The sequence below is a fragment of the Cyanistes caeruleus genome, chromosome 25, assembly GCF_971803275.1.
Source record: "Cyanistes caeruleus chromosome 25, bCyaCae1.hap1.1, whole genome shotgun sequence".
Taxonomy (NCBI): Eukaryota; Metazoa; Chordata; class Aves; order Passeriformes; family Paridae; genus Cyanistes; species Cyanistes caeruleus.
Window position 1 is genome coordinate 600964 of NC_141725.1, and position 26122 is coordinate 627085.

Consider the following 26122-nt stretch of genomic DNA (forward strand, 5'->3'; position numbering starts at 1 on the left):
ACTGTGAGATGTGTACTACAATCAAACAGGCCAAGCAAGTAAAACCCCTATTACTGAAGTACAAAACGCTCGCGGTGAGAGACTTCTCCAGGGTCAATCTGTTCAGGTATAAGCTGTTTATTGTAAGGGCAAAGAGAGGAAGAGACCCATGTCTGCCACCAGCCTCCGTGTCCACGTGGTCCCGGGAGAGGGGAGAGAGTGCGGGGAGAACAGGAGAGAAGAGGTTAAAGATGGGGAGGGAGGGATCAAGATAGCATGAGAGAGATCGGGGAGAACCAGAGAGGCTTAGGAGAGAGAGGGGAGGACAAGAGATGGGTAAGAGGGGGAAAGAGGGAAAAACAAGAGTAAGAGCAAGAGAGGGAGAGAGGAAAAAACAAGAGAGAGAGAGCAGGGAAAAACTAAGAGGATAAGGGAGGGAGAAACTAAGAGGGTAAGAGTAGGGAAAACAAGAGAGTAAAGTTCCTGTTGCAATACAATATATGTCTTTCTATAGTGAATATTCTAATTCCCAGTAACCAATCACTACAAGCTACACCCACTAAAGATTTTACATGCAGCCTATAAGAATCACTACATTAACATACAGTATTGCATTTCAAACTCTAAAAGCTTTACAAATTCTTCCCTTGCTTTTTGACCTTTGGACTTTCTATCAGCAGAAGGACATTGTTTCATCAACAGGAATTCTCCTTTAGCTGGCTAGGCTATTGTTCTTTGGTCACATAGTAACTAGTACTCAGCATCTTATGACTCAAAGCAAGCTTTCATTTCTATTTTCATTCTAGACTTCATATTTTCAGAATCTTCTGCCAAACAATCACATTCATAAGGTTTCCCTGTTTCATCCTCCCCAACACCCTATAATATAATAAGCGATTTTCCAAATATAAATATAAGGACACCTGGCAGATTAACTACATCACACTGCCTCAAACCCACCAAGGCAAACGCTATGTGCTCACAATAGTAAAAACCACCATTAAATAGTTAAAAACCTACCCTACACCTCGCACTACTGCTCAAAGCACCATCTTAGACCTTAAAAAACAAGTTCTTTAAAAACATAGTATCCCTAAAAATTTTTTTCAAAAACACTTAAATTTGCCTTCTAAAAAAACCCCATTCAAATATTTTCTGCTAAGTTTGCCCTAAACCAAAAAAAATACACTAGAATACTAAAAACAAGATTAAGATTTAAATAAAATTTATTTGGAAATATTGATGAATAAACTAACCACTGCAACTTACAATTTAACAAAACTAAAGCAACCTCTACATTAATTTCTATTAGCATTAAGAACTAGCCAGTAGCAAGTCTCAAAAGTGCTACCAAAATAAGAAGAAACTAAAGACCAAGATCATAAATTAATAGCAAATACACTTACTATAGCCCAGAAAAATGTATCATTAACTTTTATTTATATGCAATCACAGTTATAGATGTAATCAATAGCCACTTTCATTATAAGGGAAAAAAGTGAAAGTGCTTTTCCGATTAAAGTATGAAAGACAATTTAAAATAATGCCATGAATTAAAAAAAAAAATCAATCCTAGCAGACCTTAATATATTTTACCTACAATCCTATTACTAATATAGTTTCTGCCTTTATACTTACTATTCAATATATATATTATATATGTGCCACAGTATATGTTATCCATCCCATTACTGCACTCAAACCATTATAAGACAGTTAAATAATAAGACAAAAATAATAAGACAAAAATAATAAGACATATATATAAATAATAAGAGATAAAGTCTGGGCCCATATAGTGAATAAGAAGTGGCACACTGCAAACTGGAAGTCTTATATTATCCGAGAACAACAAAAGTTCATTTGTGAGAACAATCAATACTCAAGACGTATGTCTAAACACTGAGCAAAGCATTTCCCACTTTGAGGTCTACCCACATACTAGTCAAAAAGGTATCCTTACATATATTAGTCAAAGGTGTATATATTTAAGAATGTATATGTACATGTACATGTACATGTACATGTACATGTACATGTATATGTATATGTATATGTATATGTATATGTATATGTATATGTATATGTATATGTATATATATTTAAGAATGCTTGTGTTTTTGTAAAAAGAAATAATAATATAACCTTACCTATTGAATATCATTCTAATTTTTGCATCTATAATTTTGTTAAGATTACTAAGCATAACTATTCATATTTAGCAACAGTTATATGCCACCAGTTGATAAAACCTAACTACACAATATATCACAAATTATCACCTACACCTATTAGAATGAATCTTATATTAGTGAAGCAAATAAACAGATTAAATAAACAGGTTTTTTCCACTTCTCTCAGAGAAATCTCTTCCCGAACTGGTTGGGGGGGGCGGGGGGGGGGGGGGGGGGGTGTGGGATAAAGGGGCCAAGTGGGTTTGCTTCCCAGGGGGGGCCCCGTTGAAGGTTTTCTCCCAAATTTGCCCTAAACCAGGACAAATACATTTATTGGCGCCCAGCGCGTGGCACGAGAGAGTGGAAAAACCCTGTACTGATTGTACTGAAGTGGCAATTACTCTGTATTGGAATAAGATAAAGCAGTCCCTAGCCATCCAGCCATGCTGTTTGAATTAATAATGTCTTTTGGGGTGCAGGCCTTCATGTGTTTCTGGTAGCTAGGCTTTTTTGAGGTTTTAATATGTTGCAGTATGTTTATTCAGTTCTGTTAAAATTGTCAGTGTTTCATCTGTTTGGTATGCTCCTGGTTCTCCCCCATTTACTGCTTTGGTTGCTTCCATTTGTCTGTTATGTAAACCCCTCTCAGTTTTCCTGAGTGTTCCCCATCAATCACCTTCACCCTGCCCCATCTCCCCTGTAATAAAGAATTGGATGAATAAAAATTTGAAAGAAAAGGTTTAAATGAAGTATATGTAATTGTAAATGATGAAAATATGGAATGAGAAATCCTCCTCCAGGTCGAGGCAGGATTTCTCTTCCAAAGTTACAGATTGCAAAATCCACCCAGATAACGAACCCCGGCAGGCACATCAACTCGGAGGAAAAGACAGGACAAAGACCATCATAGGGACAAAGAGCTAGCCTGAAAGTCTACCTCCGGACCTGGGCAACGCCCGGCCGACTTCTGCCGGAGACAATCAAGTGAAACAAAAGGGACAAGTCTCAGGAAGATGGTCGTTGCTAAAATTGAACACCCCACCCGCCAAACCCATGCTGGAGTAACTCAATCAAGAAGGACGAAGAGGGAACAACTCCTCCGAGATATCCATCGGCACTAGCCCGGATCCCTCGACTCTGCTGTGATGAAATATGTTAAAATACTGTCCTAGTTTAGGGCAAATCAGGAAGGAAAACTCCAAATGGGGATCTCCACAGGGAAATGCCCCTCCCCACCAACGGGTCTGGGAAAAGGGAAAAAAAAAAAAAAATTCCGTGGAGAGAAGTGGAAAAAGCTGTTTATTTAAACAGAAATTGAGTAATATTAAATAATAAAACCTCTTGCTGTTCGATGGGATGGTAAGTCTAGGAAGAAAAGTCTTTTTTCATGTGGTGCAGCTCGGCTCGCTCAGGTTCTTATCAGTCCCTCCAACGCTGGAAAAGTGCCGAGGCCCAGGCCCCGGTGGGCCACAGGCGTGAGCTCCCGGGGTTTGGCTGGGTGTTCAGTCCAGAGCAGGCTTGCACAGATCCAAGAAAATTGAAAAAAACAAGGGTCCAGGGAACTCCTCTGCCTCAGCTAGCTAAAACTAACTAAAAGTCAGAGAGAAGCCCTGTCCCGCTGTCTGTCCGTGCTGCAGACAACACAGTCCAGGAGCGGGGGTGCGTGGGAGTGATGTTTTCCTTAACACACTGCGCGCTTCTTCTTTCCCCTCTCTTGCTTTCAAAGACAGTCTTAAAGGTGCAGGACTTAATATATAACATAAACCAGACGATTGGGGATACCAGTATCATAAAGTCACCCCAGGACATTCCACCCCTTATCCCCATATCGTCAACTTATTATCAAAATTAATATATATATATATATATATTTTAACCCTACAACACATACATTATATACAGACAAGGGCATTTATTCATAATCTTCACCCAACCATCAGATCTCCCTGAGGTACACATTGTGTTGTTCCATCTTTCCTCATTATCCACCATGTGCAACCCGGTCCTTGAGCAAAAACAACTCCATGAATGGGTTTGTCTGTACTCGAAGTAGAATTGATCCAAACTGTCTTTCCTAACAAACCTCTGAGATGTACTGCTGGGACCTTGTCTCCATCTACTTTATGCAGGGGCTCGGATTGGGCTGGGCCTGCTCGATTGGTGGAACCTCGGGTGTTAACTATCCAGGTGGCCTTTGCTAGATGCTGCTCCCAATTTTTGAAAGATCCCCCACCCAACGCTTTCAAGGTAGTCTTTAACAGTCCATTGTACCTCTCCACTTTTCCCACAGCAGGTGCATGGTAAGGGATATGGTACACCCACTCAATGCCATGTTCCCTAGCCCAGCTGTTCATAAGGCTGTTCTTGAAATGAGTCCCATTGTCTGACTCAAACCTCTCAGGGGTACCATGCCTCCAAAGGACCTGCTTTTCAAGTCCCAGGATGGTGTTACGGGCTGTAGCATGAGGCACAGGGTAGGTTTCCAACCATCCAGTGGTGGCTTCTACCATTGTGAGCACGTAGCGCTTGCCTTGGCGGGTTTGGGGCAGTGTGATGTAGTCAATCTGCCAGGCTTCCCCATATCTATATTTGGACCAACGCCCACCATACCATAGCGGCTTCAACCGCTTGGCCTGCTTGATTGTGGCACACGTCTCACAGTCATGGATAACCTGAGAAATACTGTCCATGGTTAGATCCACCCCTCGGTCTCGTGCCCACTTATAGGTGGCATCTCTACCCTGATGGCCTGAGGCGTCATGGGCCCATCAAGCTAGGAACAACTCTCCCTTGTGTTGCCAATCTAAGTCTATCTTTGACACCTCTATCTTTGCAGCCTGATCCACCTGCTCATTGTTTAGGTGCTCTTCATTAGCCCTGCTCTTGGGGACATGGGCATCTACATGACGGACCCTCACAGACAGTTTCTCTACCCTGGTTGCGATGTCTTTCCATTCATCAGCAGCCCAGATTGGCTTTCCTCTGCGTTGCCAGTTGGCCCTTTTCCACCTTTCCAGCCATCCCCACAGAGCATTGGCTACCATCCATGAATCCGTGTAGAGGTAGAGCTTTGGCCACTTCTCTCTTTCAGCAATGTCCAGGGCCAGTTGAACAGCTTTGAGTTCAGCAAGTTGGCTTGATCCACCTTCTCCTTCAGTGGCCTCTGCGACCTGTCGTGTGGGGCTCCATACGGCTGCTTTCCACTTCCGGTTCATCCCTACGACCCGACAGGAACCATCAGTAAACAGAGCGTAGCGTGTTTCTTCTGCTGGCAGTTGGTTGTACGGTGGAGCTTCTTCAGCCCGTGTCACTTGTTCCTGCTCCTCTTCATCAGTGAGACCAAAGTTTTCACCTTCTGGCCAGTTTGTAATTATCTCTAAAATCCCAGGGCGATTCGGGTTTCCAATACGGGCGCGCTGTGTGATGAGGGCGATCCACTTGCTCCATGTAGCGTCAGTGGCGTGGTGGGTAGCAGGAACCTTTCCTTTAAACATCCACCCCAGCACTGGCAGTCGGGGTGCCAGGAGGAGTTGTGCTTCTGTGCCAATCACTTCTGAGGCGGCTTGAACTCCTTCATAGGCGGCTAAAATTTCCTTCTCTGTGGGAGTGTAGTTGGCTTCAGACCCTCTGTAACTTTGGCTCTAGAATCCCAGTGGTCGGCCTCGAGTCTCCCCAGGCACTTTCTGCCAAAGGCTCCAGGACAGACCGTGGCTCCCGGCTGCAGAGTAGAGCACGTTCTTCACATCTGGTTCTGTTCTGACTGGGCCAAGGGCTACTGCATGAGCGATCTCCTGTTTGATCTGAGTAAAGGCTTGTTGTTGTTCAGGGCCCCACTGGAAAGTGTTCTTTTTGCGGGTGACCAGGTAAAGAGGGCTCACAATCTGGCTGTACTCAGGAATGTGCATCCTCCAAAAACTTATGGCACCTAGGAAAGCTTGCGTTTCCTTCTTGCTAGTGGGTGGAGACATTGCTGTGATCTTATTGACGACCTCAGTGGGAATCTGACGCCGTCCATCTTGCCACTTTACCCCCAGGAACTGAATCTCACGAGCTGGTCCCTTAACTTTGCTCTTCTTGATGGCAAAACCGGCTTTCAGGAGAACCTGGATGATTTTCTCTCCTTTCTCAAAGACCTCTTCAGCCGTCTTTCCCCAAACAATGATGTCATCAATGTACTGCAGATGTTCTGGAGCCTCACCCTTTTCCAGGGCAGACTGGATCAGTCCATGGCACATGGTGGGGCTGTGCTTCCACCCCTGGGGCAGTCGGTTCCAGGTGTACTGCACTCCCCTCCACGTGAAGGCAAACTGAGGCCTGCATTCTGCTGCCAGGGGAATGGAGAAAAATGCATTGGCAATGTCAATACTGGTATACCACTTCGCTGCCTTGGACTCCAGCTCGTACTGGAGCTCCAACATATCCGGCACAGCAGCGCTCAGAGGTGGAGTCACTTCATTCAATGCACGATAGTCCACAGTCAATCTCCATTCTCCTGCAGATTTACGCACAGGCCAGATGGGGCTGTTGAAGTGAGTGAGTGAGTTTTGCTGACCACCCCTTGGCTCTCCAGTTCTCGGATCATCTTGTGGATGGGGATCACAGCATCTCGATTTGTCCTATACTGCCGGCGGTGCACCGTCGAGGTGGCAATTGGTACTCGCTGTTCTTCCACCTTCAGGAGTCCTACTACAGATGGGTTCTCTGACAGTCCAGGCAAAGTGTTCAATTGCTTGATGCTCTCTGTCTCTATAGCTGCTATCCCAAATGCCCACCTAAGCCCCTTTGGGTCCTTAAAATACCCGCTTCGGAGGTAGTCTATGCCTAAAATGCAGGGGGCCTCTGGGCCAGTCACAATGGGGTGCTTCTTCCACTCATTTCCAGTCAGGCTCACATCAGCTTCCACTGAAGTAAAGTCCTGTGATCCCCCTGTCACACCAGCAATAGAAACAGATTCTGCCCCTACATATCTTGATGGGATTAGGGTACACTGTGCACCAGTGTCAACCAAGGCCTCATATTTTCGTGGTTCTGATGTGCCAGGCCAACGAATCCACACAGTCCAAAAGACACGGTTTTCCCTAGCCTCTACCTGGCTAGAGGCAGGGCCCCTCTAAACTTGGTTATCATCATACTTGTCAGTTTGACTACAGGCTACTGGAGCGGCTTTCTTTTTGGTGGAGTATTCCCCCTGAGTCTTGCTGTCTTTCAGTTCAAGCATCCGTTTTGCCAGAGCAGCAGTAGATTTTCCATCCCATCTTTTCATGTTTTCTCCACAGTCACGTAGGAAAAACCACAGCTCAGCTCGTAGCTTTTTCTCTCTATCTGGGGAACTTCTGCGTTGAGTACCAGGGCTCCTGGTCTGTACTGCTGAGACTGGAAGAAGGTCTTCCCTGAGTTTCTTGAGATTCTCCTCTATTTTGTCGTGGAAGTTTTGCATATCTGCTCTCACAGCTGCAATTGTTGCCTGCATGGGGCCATGCACGGTATCTGCATATGCTCGAAGCTTCTTCGCCATATCCAGCACAGTCTCTTCCCGGTCATCCCGCTTCATTGTTGCTAAAGCAGAAGCGTATTCTTGTGGCCCAAGTCGAACAAGTTTTCGCCACATCACAGATGTGCATGGCACCAAGTCTGGATTTCTAGTACCTAAGTCACTCACAAAGACAATCTCTACTATTGCCATTTCTCTCAAGCGCTGAATCCCTTGTTCTATGGTTTTCCAACGAGTTTGCTGTATATAGAGATCGTCTGCACAAAGATATCTTTGTGCCACACTTCTTAGGACCCGTTCCCAGAGACTATGAGTGGGTCAGCCCCCCTCATCATCTCCTGGTCAATAACCGGATCGTGTGACAGGGATCCCAGATGCCTCGCTTCAGTGCCATCCAGAACTGTAGCCTCACCTGCAGCATCCCACAGATGGACTAACCAACTAATTATAGATTCATCAGGTCGTCGAGTGTAATCTTTTCTCAGGCCACGAAGGTCCTTCAGGGAGAAAGGTTCACCAGTGCCTTCTGATTTTGTGTCAGTTGCTGGTCTTGAGGGTCCTTCCCCCGCATCACCATTATCATCATCTACTGGCCGATCGGTTTTGGTTTTGAATTTCATGCCGATATATACATACAGAATCACTTTGCATTTGAGGAGACTCTGCCCGGACACTTACTAACTCAATCTTCTAGGCCAGGAAATCCATTCACCTGACAATCAGGGACACTTGGTGAATGGAAACTAATTGGAATTCTAGCCTGGGGACACAAAATCCCTATAAAAACCCAGGCCGAAGAACCCTCGGACGTGGATTTGGGAGCATCTATACCTTGCGTATAGACCCTGTCCACCCAGCGCTGCGCTGCTTATTTTATTGTGGTTTTTTCTCTTTGTTCGAATTTATTATTGTTTGATAATAAATTTTCTCTTTTATATAACCCGAAATTGCCTTTGCATTTATAACATCCCCCATCCATCATTGTAAACCCCACCTCTCCTTCCAGCTCCTTCCATGTATATCATCCCTTCCTCAAAACACTACTGGTTGTTATGTTGTATTCCAGCCTTCTTTGTATCCCCATTAGTCCCTGACATTGTAACCTCCTCCCCTTACCCCTCCCTCCGTGAGCTCCCATTGGACCCTGGACTGTGCCCGCCCCTGAGATAAAACCCTGTGCACAGACGTGCTCAGGGCTCTCTTTGGTCGTGAATTCTCCCATCCCAGGCCCTTGTGCTCATCCCCTCCCCCGAATAAACCTGTTCCTGGGAAGTACAGCCGAGTGAGTCTCCTCCTTCCTTTTGCCACCACCCACGATGCCTGATTTGGCAGAGCCCGGCAGGATTCGGTGCTCTGAAGGTGCTGCAGTGGGATCGCCTTTCCCCTGCAGTTCCCACTCCTGGCGACTGCCCGTGCCGGAATGGCACTGTAGAGCTAGCCCAGAGCTCCAGTGCGGCAAAGAGCAGCGTCATTAATACCTTTATGGTCCCTTTGTTTATTTTCTTATCCAGAAATAGCCCCAGTATTGTCCCTAACACATAGCTTTTACAGTAAAGGGGCACAGATTAGAACAGCTATTGGGCTGGGCCTAGTGATAATGACTTCTAAGAAGTTTATTCAGGTGCTGGAGTCTGTTCCAGGTATAAAGGATTCATGGGTATGGTTATGCACCCAGTTTGTTAGAGGAGGAACAGGGGATGAGGCTTTTCAGCCTTTCTTTTCCTTTTTCTCCTCTGAATCGGTTCCATCACTATTGGAGAGTGTTCAGTTTCCCCTGAATGTTAAAGAGATCATCTTTCTGGCATTTAATCTGGCAAGTTTCCTCTATACAGTCTTCAGCGTCTCTAGAATGAGAGCTGAGATTTCTTGAGGGACTGACGAGACCCCTGAACTAGGCGTGGAAAATCCTGAGTAGTGTGGAGAATGGGAGGATATAGGCCAAATTCTGAAGCAATTTTCCGACCCTATAGTTTGGGACTTTCCACATGAACAAATTCTGAATCCAGCTGAGGTGGGGAAATACCTGAAAGAGAAGTGTCATGATGATTCCAAGGAAAAAAAGATCATTGCAGTAAGCTGGGCCCTAGCATATGATTATTGTACATTGCTAGATACTGTAGGGCAGCAAACAGGAGAAAGGGGACAGGGAGATAAATCAACAGTTACCCCAGTTACTCAAGCTGCAGCCAACCTCCCAGTTACAAAGCTGGTAGCTAAACTAGACAGCAAGCCTCAACCAATGGCTGTTGCTACTAGCACGAGAAGTGGAAAGTGCACAGACGAAACCAATCGACCAGTGGATGATGATGATGATGATGCAGGAGAAGGACCCTCAACGCCTCCTGACATAAAATCAAGAGTCAAAGCAACTGGCGCAAGATCAGATGCTAATACTGAGTCCTTTTCCCTGAAAGACCTTCGTGGCCTAAGGAAGGACTACACTCGATGACCTGATGAATCTATAATTAGTTGGTTAGTCCATCTGTGGGATGCCGCAGGTGAAGCTACAGTTCTGGATGGCACTGAAGCGAGGCATCTGGGATCCCTGTCACACGATCCGGTTATCGACCAGGGGATGATGAGAGGGGCTAACCCTCACAGTCTCTGGGCACGGGTCCTGGAAAGTGCGGCTCAAAGATATCTGTGTGTAGACAATCTCTACATGCAGGAAACACAGTGGAAAATCATCAAACAAGGAATCCAGCTCCTGAGAGAAATGGCAGTAGCAAAGACTGTCTTTTCAGATGACATACCAACTAAGAATCCAGAGTTGGTGCCATGTACATCCGTGATGTGGCGAAAATTGGTACGACTTGGGCCACAAGAATATGCATCTGCTTTAGCAATGATGAAGTGGGATGAAAGGGAGGAGACCGTGCTGGATATGGAGAAGAAGCTCCGAGCATATGCAGATGCCGTGCATGGCCCCACACATGCAAGAATGGCAGCTGTGGAAACACGTCTGCAGAAATTAGAAGATAAGATAGAGGAGAATCGCAACAAACTTAGAGATGAAATTAAAGAGGACCTTCTCCAAATCACAGCAGTACAGATCAGAGGTCCTGGCACTCAACGCAGACGTTCCCCAGATCGGGAGAGAAGGTATACCCCATAAGCTGAGCTGTGGTTCTTCCTGCGTGATTGCGGAGAAAACATGAGGAGATGGGATGGGAAATCTACTGCAGCTCTGGCACAACAGGTGCGTGAATTAAAGGAAGAGTCACAAAAGGAAGTTCCACCAAAAGGGAAGCAGCTCCAGTTGCCCGTAGCCGAACTGCCAGGTATGATGGTGATGGTATGTCCGATCCCCTTGAAGGAACCTCCAAGACATATACCCAAGGAAAGAAGGATAACCAGGCTCAGAGGGGCCCTGCCTCTAGCCAGGTAGAGGCTAGGGAAAATCGTTTTTTGGACTGTGTGGATTCATGGGCCTGGCACTTCTGAACCACAAGAATATAAGGCTTTGGTTGATACTGGTGCGCAGTGCACATTAATCCCATCAAGACATGTAGGGACGGAATCTCTTTCTATTGCTGGCATGACAGGGGGATCGCAGGATTTTACCTTGGTGGAAGCAGATGTGAGCCTGACTGGAAGTGAGTGGAAGAAACACCCTATTGTGACAGGCCCAGAGGTCCCATGCATTTTGGGCATAGACTACCTCCGAAGCGGGTATTTCAAAGACCCAAAAGGACTCAGGTGGGCATTTGGGATAGCAGCTGTGGAGACAGAGGGTGTCCAGCAACTGAACACCTTGCCCGGACTGTCCGAGAATCCATCTACAGTAGGACTTCTGAAGGTCAAAGAAGAGTGAGTACCAATTGCCACCTCGACGGTGCACTGCCGGCAGTATCAGAAAAATCTAGATGCTGTGATCCCCATCCACAAGATGATCCGAGAACTACAGAGTCAAGGAGTGGTCAGCAAAACCCACTCACCCTTCAATAGCCCCATCTGGCCTGTGTGTAAATCTGAAGGAGAATGGAGATTGACTGTGGACTATCGTGCATTGAATGAAGTGACTCCACCTCTGAGCGCTGCCATGCCGGACATGCTGGAGCTCCAGTATGAGCTGGAGTCCAAGGCAGCGAAGTGGTATACCAGTATTGACATTGCCAATGCATTTTTCTCCATTCCCCTGGCAGCAGAATGCAGGCCTCAGTTTGCCTTCACGTGGAGGGGAGCGCAGTACACCTGGAACCGACTGCCCCAGGGGTGGAAGCACAGCCCCACCATCTGCCATGGACTGATCCAGGCTGCCCTGGAAAAGGGTGAGGCTCCAGAACATCTGCAGTACATAGATGACATCATTGTGTGGGGGAACACAGCAGCAGAAGTGTTTGAGAAAGGAGGAAAAAATCATCCAGATCCTCCTAGAAGCTGTTTTTGCCATCAAGAAGAACAAAGTCAAAGGACCAGCTCATGAGATTCAGTTCCTGGGGGTAAAGTGGCAAGATGGACGGCATCAGATTCCTACTGATGTCATCAACAAGATCACAGCAATGTCTCCACCAACTAATAAGAAGGAAACACAAGCTTTCTTAGGTGCCATAGGGTTTTGGAGAATGCATATTCCTGAATACAGTCAGATTGTCAACCCTGTTTACCTGGTCACTCGGAAGAAGAATAATTTCCATTGGGGCCTTGAGCAGCAACAAGCCTTTGCTCAGATCAAGCAGGAGATCGCTCATGCAGTAGCCCTTGGCCCAGTCAGAACAGAACCAGATGTGAAGAACGTGCTCTACTCTGCAGCCAGGAGCCATGGTCTGTCCTGGAGCCTTTGGCAGAAGGTATCTGGTGAGACTCAAGGCCGACCATTACAATTTTGGAGTTGAAGCTACAGAGGGTCTGAAGCACATTACACCCCAACAGAAAAAGAAATTTTAGCAGCCTGTGAAGGAGTCCAAGCTGCCTCAGAGGTGATTGGCACTGAAGCACAACTCCTCCTGGCACTCCGACTACCGGTGCTAGGATGGATGTTCAAAGGAAAGGTTCTTTCCACCCATCATGCCACCAGTGCCACATGGAGCAAGTGGATTGCTCTTATCACGCAGCGCGCCTGTATTGGTAAACTGAATCGTCCTGGGATTTTGAAAATAATTAAAAACTGGCCTGAAGGTGAAAGTTTTGGGCTCATAGATGAAGAACAAGAGGAAGTGACATGGGCTGAAGAAGCTCCACCATATAACCAGCTTCCAGCAGAAGAAACACCCTATGCTCTTTTCACTGATGGTTCCTGTCGCATCATAGGGATGAACCGGAAGTGGAAAGCAGCCGTATGGAGCCCCACATGACAGGTCGCAGAGGCGAAGGAGAAGGTGGATCAAGCCAACTTGCTGAACTCCAAGCTCTTCAACTGGCTTTGGATATTGCTGAAAGAGAGAGGTGGCCAAAGCTCTACCTCTACACTGATTCATAGATGGTAGCCAATGCACTGTGGGGATGGCTGGAAAGGTGGAAAAGGGCCAATTGACAGAGTAAGGGAAAACCAATCTGGGCTTCTGATGAGTGGAAAGACATCACTACCAGGGTAGGGAGACTACCAGTCTGCCACGTAGATGCCCATGTCCCCAAGAATAGAGCTAATGAGGAACACCAAAATAATAAGCAAGTAGATCAGGCTGCAAAGATACAAGTGTCAAAAATAGATTTGGATTGGGAACATAAGGGAGAGTTGTTCCTAGCCCGATGGCCTCATGATGCCTCAGGTCATCAGGGTAGAGATGCCACCTATAAGTGGGCACGAGACCAAGGGGTGGATTTAACCATGGACAGCATTTTTCAAGTTATTCATGACTGTGAGACATGTGCTGCAATCAAACAGGCCAAGCAGCTGAAGCCGCTATGGTGGGCGGTGGTCCAGATACAAGTATGGCAAGGCCTGGCAGATTGATTACATCACACTGCCCCAAACCCGCCAAGGCAAGCACTATGTGCTCACAATGGTAGAAGCAACCACAGGATGGTTGGAAACCTACCCTGTGCCTCATGCTACAGCCCATAACACCATCCTAGGATGTGAAAAGTAGGTCCTTTGGAGGCATGGCACCCCTGAGAGGATTGGGTCAGACAATGGGACTAATTTCAAGAACAGCCTTATAAACACCTGTGCTAGGGAACATGGCACTGAGTGGGTGTACCATATCCCTTATCATGCACCAGCAGCTGGGAAAGTGGAGAGGTACAATGGACTGTTAAAAGCCACCTTAAAAGCACTGGGTGGAGGATCTTTTAAAAACTGGGAGCAACATCTAGCAAAGGCCACCTGGTTAGTCAACACCAGAGGTTCCACCAACCGAACAGGTCCTGCCCAGTCTGAGTCTTTGCATGTAGTTGATGAAGACAAAGTCCCAGTGGTACATGTCAGAGGTGTGTTAGGGAAGACGGTTTGGGTCAATTCTACCTCAAGTACAGACAAACCCATTCGTGGGGTTGTCTTTGCTCAAGGACCAGGTTGCACATGGTGGATAATGCAGAGAGATGGAATAACACAATGTGCACCTCAGGGAGACCTGATCATTGGGTAAAAGGTTACTGCCATTATCTGTACATTAAACCACGCAGACATGAAATAGAAGGAAATGTGTAAGTGTTGAAGGTATGAGCAAGTGAAAGACCGTGTTTGAGTAAGTAAAATGAGAGAGTGGAGAATCCTGCAGCTCTGCAGCATGGGGCCTGGATTCAGTAGCTTGGTGTGGGATGTGACAGGGGCATGATGGATATATTGCTTGCATTTTTTTGGGTGGAACGGGGGGGAAGTTTTTATGTATGTATATGTGTGCAGAGTAAGAATGTTAGTTTTGGCAGTAAGTTGATGATATGGGGATAAGGGGTGGAATGTCCTGGGGTGAGTGTGATGTTAAATTGTATCCCCATCCATCCACCTAGCCCAGAAGTAAGTTTTATATCCTTAGAACTTCATCTAAGAGTAAAAGTGAGTGGAGAAGAAGCACCAAGTCTGTTATCAGAGACTGTACTTGCTTCCCCCGCATCCTGGGACAGAGTTTTGACTACAGCACAGACAGCTACCTGAAGTGGAGAGATCTTCCTGGACTGCTTTTGTTCCCTTTTCCTTGAAACGGATCAAACCTGCTCTGGACTGAGGACTCGCAGGAGCACCGGGAGTTTGCACCCGTGGACTACCAGGCAGTAGCATTTTCCAGCACCAGAAGGATTGATAACAGAGCGAACACCCACAGGAAAGAGACCCTCTGAATTTTGTCATCTCTTCAGAGCAGCGAGAGGTTTTGTAATTTGATATTGTTCATTCGTGTGCTGGGTAGTGCTATGCCTGTTAAATAAACAGGTTTTTTCCACTTCTCTCAGAGAAATCTCTTCCTGAACTGGTTGGGGGGGGGGGTGGGATAAAGGGGCCACATGGATTTGCTTCCTGGGGGGGGGAGGGGCGCGTTGGAGGTTTTCTCTCAAATTTGCCCTAAACCAGGACAAATTCCAAAATACCTCCAAAGGGTCCTTTAGGAGAATTGATGCTGCTCTTAGCCACACCAGAGCTCTGGGCTAGCTCTACAGTGCCATTCCGGCACGGGCAGTCGCCAGGAGTGGGAACTGCAGGGGAAAGGCGATCCCACTGCAGCACCTTCAGAGCACCGAATCCTGCCGGGCTCTGCCAAATCAGGCATCGTGGGTGGTGGCAAAAGGAAGGAGGAGACTCACTCGGCTGTACTTCCCAGGAACAGGTTTATTCGGGGGAGGGGATGAGCACAAGGGCCTGGGATGGGAGAATTCACGACCAAAGAGAGCCCTGAGCACGTCTGTGCACAGGGTTTTATCTCAGGGGCGGGCACAGTCCAGGGTCCAATGGGAGCTCACGGAGGGAGGGGTAAGGGGAGGAGGTTACAATGTCAGGGACTAATGGGGATACAAAGAAGGCTGGAATACAACATAACAACCAGTAGTGTTTTGAGGAAGGGATGATATACATGGAAGGAGCTGGAAGGAGAGGTGGGGTTTACAATGATGGATGGGGAGATGGGGCAGGGTAAAGATGATTGATGAGGAACATTCAGGAAAACTGAGAGGGGTTTACATAACAGACAAATGGAAGCAACCAAAGCAGTAAATGGGGGAGAACCAGGAGCATACCAAACAGATGAAACACTAACAATTTTAACAGAACTGAATAAACATACTTCAACAGAGAATGTTGAGATGGTTTGCACATTTTCCCAGAGCTACAAGGACATGGATTCCCAGAGCAGGCAATATGGTGTTACTTTGGGAGACAATTAGTTGAAGGGGAGTGTGGAGAAATATAGTTAAGGCAAATAGCAGAGGGAGGCTGTGTGATAATGAAACTGATATGAATAGGCCCTACCTGCAGTCCAGGTTTTACAATAGGCCCTACCTGCAGTCCATGTTTTGCAAGTGTTCTTTGCAGCCTCTTTTCCAGGTTCCGAAACGTTCCTGAGTTCCATGCCAAACCGTTCTCTTAAAAACAAGATTCACTTAATAAATTATAAAAAGAATTTAATATAAACAAAAGACAATTAGGAGACAAAAGAAATAAAGCAAAGGGTTAAAATGGCCAGGTGCCCTGGTGGGTTACCAGGAACACACCTGGTATCTCAGGAGTGTCCTTTTTATCCCATCTTTGCTGTGAGAGGTTAATGCATATTCAAGCATGTCCCCTCCCTGGTTCCACCTTCTTGGATCATGTTATTTTCTGCTGGTCAGCATAATTTTTGCTGGTTATCGTTATTCTAGCTGGTCAGCATTATTTTGGAGTTTGGTTTCCTTTTTGCTGCAGATGGTCACTTGTTGATAACAGCCTGGGCCCCTCATCCTTCCCCTGAGGGCAGCTGGTCTTCATATCTTCCACTGATAACAGTTTGGGTTCTATTGTTCTGATAACAGCTTGGGCCCCACTGTCCTTGCCCTCTGGGGTTTCCTTGCCTTGTACCTAGGAAATTCTTTTAAACTTAAGACTTGTTAGCATAGCTAAAAAGTATTTAATATATAATATTCATCTGCGAAAGCCAATATCACAATACAAATTTATAACAGTTCCTAGTTGGTCATGTTGAAAACTTCCAGATGCGGCACCCGGGGTTGGAGACTTCCCGGCATGGCGGCCGAAGTCGGGGACCTCCCGATGTGGCGGCCCGACACGGCGGCCGGGGTTCGAGACCTCCCAACACGACGACTGTGGTCGGAGGCTTCCTGGCTCGGCAGCCGGAGTTCGGGACTTCCCGGCGCGGCGGTCGGAGTCGGAGGCTTCCCAGCACAGCAACCGGAGTGGAGAGACTTCCCAACATGGCGACTGGAAACTTCCCGAAATGGCAGCTGAGGATGGGGACTCCCCCAAGATGGCGATCGGGGCTTATGCAAATCAGCTACCGAAAAACACCACCTCGGACAAAAAACCCAATCTAGGAGGCATCGGGACGCTAAATAAAGAAACTGAGAACCATGTCCTAAGGTCGGGATCAAGGGACAGTACCCACCAACTCCGCTTTCCTCGCCATGACCAGGAAGAGACTCACTAGGGATGACATCCCTGGACTTTCGAGCCAAAGGGGCCTCCAGGTTTACCCGCGAGGACGGAGATCCCGGTTTTGCCTTCATTGCACCCCCTAAGAAGAGTCGCTTTCCTCCTCCTCTGAGTCGCTTTAGGGAGTCGATAGCGGTGTGCGTGCGACCTGTCGGGCCCCCCACCCCAAGCTGATCCCAATAAAGGCTTTTAAAACGGGAGAAGAAGGTCTCCTGGCCCTGTTTTTATCAGAAACAATAGTGAGAGATGGGAAGTTCTCTGCCTTATTTTCAAAATCTGTAATCTAATAGAGGGCCAGCTGGAAGTCTTTTGTATTCCCAGCTTCCAGGAAAGAGAAAGCAGGGAGGTATTGTTCCTACACCCCCAGCCCTACACAGGTCATTATGGAGCCAGAGTGGAGGATTTGGATTTGTCTGCTTGCTACTCAGGACTTAAGGGGGTCTCTATGGTGAAGAGTGCCAAGGCCAGTCATTCAGGATCAGCAGCATGGGCTGGGAACCTGTGGGGAAGGTGTGGGATCTAGCCAAGCTGAGCCAGTGCCCAACGCTGCCACCCATAAGGCTGGCAGGTGTGGCATGGCCCTGCACAAAGAGGTGGGGATTTGATTTTAGACAGGCAGGGTTAAGGTGTGGGGCATGGCTTTAAGTCCCGGGAACAGTGGACTCTGCCCCTCTGCTTTGGGAGATGTGCCCTGTGGGCCCAGAGGGAATTGCTCTGCCCCCAGGTCCCTTGTAAAGTGTCAGCCAGGGATGTTCTACCCTTCTTGTGCTGCTGGTGTATGCTGCATTTATTTTGGTGACCCCTCGTGTTGTGCCCCTATTGGTTTGTGCCCCTGGAAGGGAGACTTCTCCTTTGCTGTGTCCCTGTTGGACCCTAAACTCCACCTTTGCTCTACCCCATAAAACCCACTACCCTGCCTTTCTTCTGGGTTCTTCATCTCTAGTTTATGCTGGGTTAATTCCTGTGTTGCTGACACCGCAATAAATGGATTCCTGAGTTTAACCAAATGGAGACATGTCTCGTTGATTTCCCATGTCAGTCCACCTCCCTGGACATGACTTGGTTGCAGCGCGATGCAACAGGTGGGATGTTCTTCCTGCTCATCCCTATAGCACTGTCAGCTGTAGCTGCCCACTGAGCTGTGCTGGCAGATGGTGCTTTACAGGGTTTATGGTGCTTGAAGAACAGCCTGGATGTGCTGCAGGGGTACATTTAGACACTGTGGCTCAACAGGGACTGGCTTTGGTGTACAGTATAAGATACAGAGAGCGGCTTTGGTGTGCAGTGTAAGGTAGCATTGGGGAGGTGAGTAATTTTGCAGAGATTTCGGCAGCTGTGGGAAGGTAGGAGCCCACAAACAGCAGGAGCGTGGGCTGGAGAGGTAGCCAAGTGGGCCCTTGCAGGAATTGGTTAAAAAGGCACCTCAGTTATATGAAAGATATGAAAGAAGGTGTTGTGAATTAATGTTGTAAATATTGGCTTTTCACAATTATTCTGATAAATATATTATATGCTTTCACTATATTCTTTTCTCTTAGCAAGTTACAGGCTTAGATAGGAATTCTGAATGGTAAGGATATGTCTCATCTGGAGAAGGCAAGATAACTCCAACAGGCAAGACAATGGGAGGATCAAGCTGTGGAAAGCAGGCTATTATCAGCAGCAGGAAATGGAGAGCAAACTGTTACCAAAAAGCCGGTACCAGGACGTTGGCAAGGGGGAAAGATATGAAGCCCATCTGCTCTCTGAGGACGTATAAGGGGCCTGGACCCTTATCAACAAGTGACCATCTGCAGCAAAAAAGAAACCAAACTCCAAAATAATGCTGGCCAGCAGAAAATAACATGATCCAAGAAGGTGGAACCAGGGAGGGGACATGCTTGAATATGCATTAACCTCTCACAGCAAAGAGGGGATAAAAAGGACACTCCTGAGATACCAGGTGTGTTCCTGGTAACCCACCAGGGCACCCGGCCGTTTTAACCCTTTGCTTTATTTCTTTTGTCTCCTAATTGTCTTTTGTTTATATTAAATTCTTTTTATAATTTATTAAGTGAATCTCGTTTTTAAGAATTTTTGGGGGCTCGTCCGGGATAAGCACCTCACCTCTGGGACCACCGGAGATCCAGAACGGGGAAACAGGCGCGCCTCTGCTGAGTTCAGCAGATCCCATTCTGTTTCTCCCAGCGTGGACCAAGCGGCTGCAGGTCAAAACCCCGAGGACAAGAAGGAGAGGAATAAAGCAAAGGAAAGGGGAAAAAAGGCTCCATAAAACCGCGGTATTTTTGCTCCATAATTCTTGTGCACGAAGACCCAAAGAAGAAGACGGATTGTAAGTAATCTTTGGGGGAGCGGGAAGCGGGGGTTGCAAGATACCCCCGGGGTTACTGGGACTGGGTCTCAGGGGAGGGGTGAGCCCCTCGGGAAAGGGAGCCCAAGGTTTTCCTGGCACAATCCACTGGGAAAACAGAGTAAAATGTGGATTCTCTAAAACTTTGTCAAGTTGAGGATTAAATCCAAGAAATTTGGATTTAAAACTGCCAAATTGAGGAATAATCCAAGAAACTTGGGATATTTGACATATTACAGCGCCCATGGGCGGATATTAACAAGGGAAGTAAAGAGCACCTTATTGTCTTGCTGTGACTGGGTGGAGTTGAATGAACAGATGTGAGAATGCGTAAATAGGTGTGATTGCTGCATTGAAGTTTGTGGGGTTTTTTTTGTTTTTGTTTTTTTTTTTTGGAATTGTGTTGTTAAAGAGGAAAGGTTTTCGATGCTGTGCTGGAGTAACAGTGAACACGGGTCAGTGCTTCCACAGGGACTGGATCATGGTGGGGACACATGGAGGGATTCGCTTCCTCCCTGCGAGCTCCTGTCTTGGAGCCCATGGGGGGGGCAAACCAGAACTGGGGCTTGTAGCCCAGAAGCCGCGGGGGTGTTGTATCAAATCTGTTCTCAGCGGGATAGCAGCTCTGCTCTCAGAGCAAAGCCAAGGTTACCTTTAGTGGTGATGGTCCCTCCGTGCCTTTCCTCCCCCCTGGGCAACAAGAGCTGCTTGCGGGGGAGGGGTCGCTTTGGTGAGCTGGTATGTGATTCAGCGTTTGAAGTTGTTTGGGTTTTTTTGGTTTTTTGGGTTTTTTTTTTTTTAGAAGTTTTCTTTGCCCCACTGTAGCGGCGGTGAAAGGTTTTCCTGGGAGATGGTGCTCCCAGAGCTACTCCCTGCTGAGCTATTGAGATGGAGGGGCAGGTCAGCCTCAGGAGTGCAAGGGAACTCCTGCAGCTCCGGCCAGCGGTGAGTCCGGCCAGGCCCTGATAAGATCAGGGCACGGAGGGTGCCCTGAGGGGATGAGTTCAGCCCATCCCTTTTGAGTAAAGTGAGGGCAGGGGCCTTCTAAGTCTTGGTGCCCCTGGATTGTTTAAACTTATTTTGGAGCTCTCAAGCCCCAGAGCTGTGTTTAGGCGGCTGCAGGCAGGCTGGATTGAACCACAGATGCCGGTTCAGGTTCCCTGCTCCAGGCACAGGGGGATCGGAGGAGCTCTCAGTGACTCCTGGAACCTCCTGAAGCTGTGAAACAGGCCGGGAACATGCCCAATGGTGAGAGAGCTGGGTGAGTCCCTCTGGGACCCAGGTTTTCTATGCCAGGGTCTTATGAGACCCCGCACATTAAGTTCTGTGATTTCAGGAGTAAGGACTGGTGTCAAACTGTCTCAGAGAGCTTTTTCTTAGCCAGATGTGTGAGCGAGATATGGAGCAGTACTGGCGTATGGTATCAGCTCCAAACCAAGGGAGCTGCAAGTTGCAAGCCTTTGTTTTACCAGGTTCTGAGAGAATTCCGTGTATGATGGTGCTGTGGGCTTCTGCAGCAATAAGTTGTGTCGGTGCTTAAAATTTGAGATTTCAGAAGAGTATGCATCCTGGGAGAAAATGGAAAAGAAGTGAGCTCTGTTTGTTTGTTTGTTTGTTTGTTTGTTTGTTTTTCTTGAGTGATTGCAATATTTATTTTGTAGAGAAACAAACCCATTTCTTAGTATGCCTTCCAATTTCTTTACTTTAGTAAATATCGTAGAATTTTGTGGTTGATTATAATTTTAAAGGCAAGTTGCAGTAATTTGCATAGTAGTCACTTCTTGAGGTGAAAACTTATCAGGTTGTCAATAAGTGTTAGAGCTGTTAACCCTAATGTTGTTTGTGTCCCATGCTGATGGGCACAGCCCATGGTTCTTAACAGCAGAACCTGGTACCAGCCTAAAAGCAAAATCCTGTAGATTGTTGTAAATCTTTTTACTGCTGCTGAAAATTATTTTGTCTCTCTTCACGATATGAAATGCTGATCATCTCTCTGATGATTGCTAAGGAGTTATTGTGATAGTGTGTTTAGCTGAAGATCAGGCTCAGAACTGCCATGATTTTTTGTTCTTTTGAATTTGCCAAGAGAGTGCACATGTCTCTAGGAGTGCTTGTGTTGTTTTGCAGCTGTGCTTATTACAAAAGCAGAAGTGGACCCAGTTAAAAGATTAAAATTAAGATTGTTGGTGTTTCGAATTAAGAAGAGGATTGTGGAGACTCTAAACTTGGTCTATTTTAATAAGTACATGTGTTAATTTAGAGATGAGTCTTATTTTGTGAAAGAAGAGTTCGAAAACAATTGTAAGACTGGTTCTTGCTATAGATGGTTCATAGTATATAAGCTGCAAGTACTGTTGAAACATAAAGGTATTGTCAGAAACTTGTCAATGTATCTAAATGCCTGTAAGAATAAAAGACCTGACCTATCTTGTCATGAGAAAAGTTACACTAGAGATTATTCATATTAAGCAGCTGTGTGAGGATAGACTCCTTTGTACCTGTAGAAGAAAACTTAGAGAAGAATGAAGTCTGTGTCTTCATTTCTAGCTTGACTGAAGATCTGTTCAAGGCAGAAGAAATAGAAATTGCAAGTTTGTTTTAGTTGGTAAAAGTAGCTAGCTAGCTGACTGGTCTCTGTGTCTAGTGCCTTTGATGACTTTGGGGAGGGTCCCCAAAAGGAGGTGTTAGAATTTGTTGTTATTCTGAAGCAAAGTAATTTGTGTAGTGGAGATTCTGGAGGGATGTGGTGTAAAGAGTGGCGAGATAATAGTGGCAAAGAGAAAGAGAGAGGTTTGCGTCTCTTTTCATTAAAGTTGTAAAGATTTTTAGAAAGAGAGCGAGAAGTGTCTTGTTGGCTCCGAAGAGTGAGCACTGGCTTGTGGGGAGAAAAACTTTCAAGCGCGATTAGAGATGAGAATTGTGCCCGAAAATAGGGGATGTTAGGAGCATCTGGAGCGCTGGGTTAGGAGTTGTTAGGTTTAGGTGTTGTTTTATTGCTTTTATGTAAAGCAGCTGTAGCAGGACCTGGTCCCTGTGAGTGGTGAACAGCAGGGCCCGGTGTGGCGGCTCCCGGTCCTCTCCCACCTGATGTGAAGGGTGCAGAGCGCGGTTCGTGAGTGGCGCTGCTGGAGTGGGACCCGCCGTGTCTGTGCCGGGGTCTCGAGGGGTGCGGGGTGCTGGGAGTGCTCGCCGGCCCGGCAGCGGCGCTGGGTGAGGTTTGCTGCTGAGGAGCGAGCTGGCCCAACAGAGGAGCCGCAGACCAGAGCACTGTGGACTCCGGGCTCTGCCCCCCCGGCTGTGGTGGGAGCTGAGTGTGTTTGAAAATGCCAATCCTGTGTGTGAAGGGACGGCACAGCAGGGAAAGAGGGCACACGGGCTTTGCCCCAGGGTCAGCACGTCAGCAAGTGACTGGCAAGGACACAAGTGGGCCCCTGCAGAGCGAGCGGCTGAAACAGCCTGCTCGGCCCAGAGCTGCGGCAGCAGGGGTGGGGGAGAGAGATAGCCTGAAAAAAACTGCTGTCAATGGGAAAGGAACGGAACAAAAGCCGAGAAACAGACCGGTGGATGATGAGACCAAAGCAAAAGTAATCTTGCTCGTTAGGTTCTGAAAACCTCATCAAGGTGTTTAATTTCTTGAAATAGGATTTTTTTTTTTTTTTTCTCTCTCTTATTTTTTTCTTTTCTTTCTTTTACTCTTGTTAAAAGGAAGGGGTTTGTTCTAAGAAACCGATAAAAGAAGTTTGTGAAGCTAAACAAATAAATAGTAACCAAAAGGTAAAAAAGGTAATGAATGTAATTTATTTGAAGTCAAAACTAACCTAGCCTTTCTTGTTTAACTAATTTGAACATGCAGAAAGAGATTGGCTCCTGTGTTAACTGATAAATTTCGCTGATGGAAAATTTTGATGTGACGTTTTCATTCTCCCTGTGTTATTAAGAAATTGTTTTCAGGTACTACTGATAATTAAGGCAGAGAAGCTGCAATCTGGACCAAAGAGTGAAGTTGGATTCACACCATTAAGATCAAAAGAGCTGAGGACAGGACTGTAATACCCAAACTGAGTGATACCAAATGTACTCTTGAGCAGAGACCGGCGACAATGAACTGATCCAAGGAATGTGCTAAGAATCACACCTAACTGAGAAGTAAGACCAAGCCTGTATCAGTAGTTTCAAGTCCTGCCTGGATAAGTTCTGAGACACTTTGATATCCACCTTGGGGAGGAAAACTCCCACTCCAAACAGGAGGACTGGGGCTGTTTTGGTTGGGAAATCCTCGTATATTTTTACTTTTGCCTGTGATTTGTATAAAGGAGGGGGGAGAACCACAACTTCCATCAGTGCCACATCATATATATTGTCTAAATCATCCCAATACGGGACATGCTATCTGGATTAAATATAAGTGTTTAAATTAGAGAGTAATAGGTATTGTAGTCCACAAAGTTAAGCCTCTCATTGCAGGAAGTGTGAGGTGTCAAATCTATTAAGAATAACTTAAATGATAACTTTTTTTACAGATGGGAAATTACTAGTGCGTGTTGAGTGGGAAGTACCTGAGGAACGGTGGGAAACTGCTGTTAAAAGGTGTCAAAAGAAATTTGCTTGGAAATTACAAAAAAGGAAGTGACAAGGAAATAGGGGGCAAGACCAGACTGACCACTACAACTCACCACCGAGAAGAATATAAAACACCTGCTGTGAGCTGCAACCTCATAGGCAGGATTGGTGGGGGTGTAAGCCATACTGGACCCCTATTATTCCTTCTTCTGTCACTTATCCTTCTCCCTTCTGGGACACCAGCAAAGCCATGTTACAAATGCTATCAAAAGCTTCACATGGAATGACACCGGGGTTTCTTTCTTATTACCCACACCAATATCAATAATCACTGCTATAACCTATCCAAATTAAGTACCTGTATGCATAAAGGGAAAATATTAGTCTACAGAAAATCTAGGAACAAGTAGTAACAGATTAGAAAACAACTGCCCAAAAAGGAGAAAAAGATGGATTTTCTTCACAGTTGTTGCCAGGAGAAATAACCAAGATTTGGTAAGAGAGCAAATGGTAAGTGAAAAGATAAAGCCAACACAGTAACCTAGACCTGTATTAACCTCACGTCAGGACATGTAAGCAAAGCTCAAACAGCAATTAAATGGAGAAAACTTCTTCATGAAGTGAGAAATACTCCTGGTAAAAAGTATAAAGTTGGTAATAAAACTTGTACATAGTAAGTTCCAGAGAAACCAACTCGGTATTAGACCCAAAGGAAAGTAAAAGAAAAAAAACTGTGTACATAGTAATAGAACCAGATTCTTCCAGTGTAATAGTACAGGGAAAAATCCTTACTCTGGAAATAGTCAAATTTTGGGGAAATAAAAATCAACAGAAAAATGACTATTAGAAAGCACCAGAGGTCTTATTTTGGGATATGTGAGAAAAGGGCATACCCAAAGCTCCCTTCGCAATGGAAGGGGAATTGTACTCTGAGAATGATTCAGCTAGGATTTTTTCTTTTTGTCAGGACAAGACAGAAATTAGCTGGGGGTGTTGGTTTTTGAGGTCCTAAAAAGAAATAAAAGGAAATAGTTTGAGTACCTCAAAAATGGGGACATGAGAAATAGCCCCTGAACGCATATTAGAAACCTTCTTGGGCACAAGATGGAAGTTGGAGATATCGAACCCCAATTTTTGCATTATGAAACTCCAAGTTGTTGTAGAAATCATAACCAGTGAAAGAGCTGGAGCTATAGAATTAATAGCCAGTCAGTGATGAAAGCCACAGCAGCAATATATCAAAATAAGCTGGCTTTAGACTATTTATTGGCTAAAAGAAGGGGTGTTCTGTGAGAAAATTAATACATAAGATTGTTGTTTTCAATGACAATAAAAATGCCGTTCTAGATATCGCCAAAGAAATCAGAAAAATGGCCCATGTGCCAGTCCAAAAATGAAAACCAGTAATGACCACTAACTGGTGGGATAATATATTGGGGATAGAGTAGTAGAAGAAGCTAAGTTTCTTCTCCTTGTAGCAGTGCTACAGCTGGTTTAATATTTCTTCCTTGTTTAATCCCCTGTTTAATTTGGCTAATCACCAAAGTAGTGCAAGGCATGCAAATAGTAGTAATGCCTACAGACTCAAAATTGGCTACATCTAGAATGGCACAAAAAAATCATGGTATTAGGAAAAAAAAATAATGTGAAAGATCTATTGGAAAAAGCTAAACTGATTTGTGAGAAAAATGAACGAGTGCTAGAAGCTAGAAAACAAGAATTATTGCTCAAGCCAAATGATTTATAAAAAAAATAAAAGGAGGGCTTGTTGTGAATTAATGTTGTAAATATTGGCTTTTCACAATTATTCTGATAAATATATTATATGCTTTCACTATATTCTTTTCTCTTAGCAAGTTACAGGCTTAGATAGGAATTCTGAATGGTAAGGATATGTCTCATCTGGAGAAGGCAAGATAACTCCAACAGGCAAGACAATGGGAGGATCAAGCTGTGGAAAGCAGGCTATTATCAGCAGCAGGAAATGGAGAGCAAACTGTTACCAAAAAGCCGGTACCAGGACGTTGGCAAGGGGGAAAGATATGAAGCCCATCTGC

At 45.9% G+C, this 26122-nt stretch overlaps 1 long non-coding RNA gene and 1 pseudogene across 1 annotated transcript; both read left to right on the plus strand.

Moving 5' to 3' along the window:
* The first annotated feature begins 2450 nt into the window (after positions 1-2450).
* LOC147649312 (uncharacterized) lies at positions 2451-10927 on the plus strand (annotated as a pseudogene).
* Positions 10928-18613: 7686 nt separating this feature from the next.
* Positions 18614-24504, plus strand: LOC111943055 (uncharacterized). The gene is made up of 2 exons (XR_002870776.2): positions 18614-19097; positions 19343-24504. It is a non-coding gene; the product is annotated as an uncharacterized LOC111943055 (long non-coding RNA).
* The last annotated feature ends 1618 nt before the right edge of the window (positions 24505-26122 follow it).